Genomic DNA, 3,883 nt, shown 5'->3' with positions numbered 1-3,883 from the left:
CGGTAAATTTACTCTAGTATAAATATATATTATATTCAAATGTTGACGTCAACACTTAAGAAGTAAAAACAAAACAATACCAATTTCTAAATAATATTAACAAATCTCTGAAAATTATATACACATTTTTACTACCATAATCCCATCTATCAACAACATATGTCCTTCACTGAGCCCTTGTCCGGGAATTAACTTAGGGCAGAAGTTCAAATTCACTATATTATTAATCCAATCACAGCACTCATCAAACCATGAACCATCAAAATATCACATGACCAGAAGTCTTTCACTACAGGTAACATAAAGGTAAGTGGCAATATTTCGCCCACTGATCAGAAGGAGAGTGTGGACAGCAGTGTTTGTTTACCAGGGGAGAATCACTCTAGAAGAAGCCAGTGCAACCAGGGGACCCCTTGCCACCAGTATATGTTCAAGAGGAAGATTTGTCAATTTACATGGTTACACCACATACAGTACAAAATATCCCCAATTACAAATTTCTCTTTTTGGAATGAAATCCATCATATAAATAGTAATCCAATTTGACAATGACTAGAACAAATACTAATAAGTGAATTGTTCAGTAATAATCACAGGCCAAATCCATCGCCTCCAGTTAGTCGCACTGATACAAACGGAGCTACCAGCGAATACAGCAGCAAAGAGCCGCCTTTCTGGCCCGGGCCGCAGTATACCACAGTCACATTACCAAACTTGGTATTCTAGCTGGCAACTTGGGATTTCTAAACTCTGATCAACAAAGAATGGCCCTAACTTTGGTTTTCTCTTTCAACGAGATGTCTTGGGACAAGATCCTGAGGCGATCCCTCACAAATCTTCAAATACAAAGAATCGTTACTGCACTATTTCCTTTATACTCACAGTGCCTGACATAGTTCAACGAAAATTACAAGGTAAGGAATGCACTATGATCCTGATCTCCCAAACCACCAGCTTAGCCGAGCAACGTGGAGACAAGCGGCCCGCCCGTGTCCTACCTGTCTATCATCTACAAGGAAAACGGATCATAGAGTAACAACTACAAATGATGGCAGTTTAAAAGGAGGGATCATATCTGATATGTTGTGGAAACACTATTAAAATGAGCCCTGGCTGCCCACACATGACTGCTCTGGTAGGAATTTACCACATGGCTATAAAGCTTTTCAAATTACTTACTTATATTTATGATATCTACAGTTAGGTAAATAACCCCATACCATATTTAAATTGCTGATATTTTGTTAATGTATGAACTAATTCTGAGAATCAGTTGGCAATTTATATTTCTTCATCCTTTATCATTCTTCTAATGATAACTGATTTGGGAAAAAAACATAAAAAACAGTCCTTTAGAAAAGTAACATGACTAAGGTTACCTTAACCTAAAAGGAAGCTCAGTGGTACAGAGAATGTGCTCGTGCATGAAAATCTACATATATAAAATATTCCTATTGGGAAAATCTGCTCTACTCCATATAAGGATGTAGTGTGTGGGTACTACATCAACCAGGGCAACGTCTTATGTGGGCAGCCGTGAAATAACCGGCAGTGCTGCCTGGTTAGGATACCAACTCTTTGAAAGCAGAACTGAACACATTGTAGCTGTCTCAGCGCCACAGCTAAGAGCACAGCTGCCAGCTACACGATAAGCTCATTCTTCGTTGTTCATTTCCATTACAAAAACTTATTCAGTCAGTTATTATGAGACATCATTGTGGAAGAATTTAAAGTTGTGAGCAGAGTTGGATTGGTAAAATCAGACACTGTCAAAGCAGTGCCAGAGAATGCTGACAAAGCACATGAAGAGATCATAGTAAGTATGAAACTTTTCATCTGCAGGTCACACATCTTGCTTTAAGCCAGAGATATGATTAGGATTATATCCCAACCATTAATTTAGGTCTATGAAGTCTCATTTTTTCTGGACTAACTCTGACAGTTATAAGCCAGTAACAAGTAGTTAAAAGCTTTCTAAATGAAGGCATGCATGCCTTGCCTTTGGCTAACAAACTTCAATCTTAACACTGCTTTGTGCATTATCTAATCTTGCAGTCTAATTCATACTTATTGTGCAGCTGGAAGCTACAGTTGTGAGCAAAGTTTGCCCTTATGCCAATGGCATATCACATCTTAGTACAGCCACCTACTTGTCATAACAATCATTTACACAGATAATGGTACAAATAACATAGGTCTTACATCAAGGTCAACATTAACAGCATATAAGCTAACAATGTCTTGATATTTATACAGGTAAAACTACCCCTGACCCTGTAGCCAGAAGGCGGGCATTGAGACCCCCAGGGCAGAGTCAAACTGGCCGCTGCACCCACAACACAGGCGGCCCTCACACCTGCACAGGACATTATTCAACACAAACATGTGCTCACACTTTAAGCAATGCAAATATCAACATTATGTAAAAACCACAAATGTTAGAAAGGTGAAACTTTACATAGCTTGTGCCGTCAGCCTCAAGTATGCACAGGGCTTCCACTGAACTTGAATAATAATGACATTGATAAAGACCACCTGATTTGTATACTGTTAAAATGGATGTCTGAAGTCTTACTTTTTAAGCTATTGATCTCTGTATTTGCTACGGTACTATATATCTTTAATATTTAAAACACTTTGTCAGTTATTGTACTTTCCTAAGGTAAACTGCAGAGATGGAGTGTACTGAGCATACATAATATACCTGACGATAACACTGTCATTTTTACTGAAGCCCCGAGGAGGAAGCCCTGTGGTCCCTGCCATGGGGGTTCCAATCGTATACATGGTGAGTGAAGCAGTTCTGTCTCCTCTGAGCGTTCTGCCCACCAGACAATCTTTGTTGCATCATTTTACCTAGCTAACCGTCTCCTGCGCTTGCATACACTAAATCACAGCCCGGACCAATATCAACATTAACAAGAGTTTGCCTGCCAACGATGCCATGTTACCAGAGGCTACATTACCATCTGGGTCTATGTCAATTTTATTTACGGTCAATCACTGTAAAGAGATTGGAAAGAGAGAGAAAGTACAAGTGAGGAATCACTACAGCAATACCATACATAAGATCCACAGCCATGGGAAGGAATGCGACCAATGGGTACGTAACGCAACTGTAGCCCTCTTGTTCATGGGGATGGTTGGCAGGCACAGCTCAAGGGGTGAGGCTCAATACATTCTGAATTCACTCACAGATTTATATAATGCCAATATATCACTACGCAACAGAAGACATTGAGCATTAAGTGTTGCTTCAGTAAGACTTGTTTCCATATTGTTGTGAAGAGGAAATGAAGCCTTATCAAACCAGTTCAAATGCTCACCATAGCAGATTTTGCCATCACATATAAAAATGAAAATAATAGAAAATACACATCACAATTTAAGGTACTCTCATGGGGCTTTCTCTAGATTAATTTATGTCAACATTAGCAGGTATGTCTTTATAATAAGTTTGGTGAACATGTCCTACTGTATACTGTATCACACTGATACAAACACAGGTTTGTGACAAAACATTTGAACTATCTCCCTATCATGGAATAAAAGAGGAAATTTCTTAGTCTAATTAAATGGGTCACTATTGACAAAGGCCAGTTTGAAGTATCATATACATATCATAGGCATCATTTGTCAACAAAGATATGGCAACTACTGATAATTATAAAAAAGATACAAGATTTTATGATATGTCTTGCATTTCAATTTGGATATGAAGTATGATATGTAGCATGTATTCACATATATATTGTAATGATATGTAATTTGGTCTGTATTCTTCAAGATATTGTTTTGCTTAACAGTATTTATAAACGTGACATCCCATATACAAAAGTTAACTCTATAATCCATAAGATCATACCCACCCTTTCCCTCATAT

This window comes from Penaeus monodon, chromosome 27 (assembly GCF_015228065.2).
Source record: "Penaeus monodon isolate SGIC_2016 chromosome 27, NSTDA_Pmon_1, whole genome shotgun sequence".
NCBI classification, from domain to species: Eukaryota; Metazoa; Arthropoda; class Malacostraca; order Decapoda; family Penaeidae; genus Penaeus; species Penaeus monodon.
The sequence above is the reverse complement of the archived record's forward strand: the minus strand, read 5'-3'. Positions refer to the sequence as shown.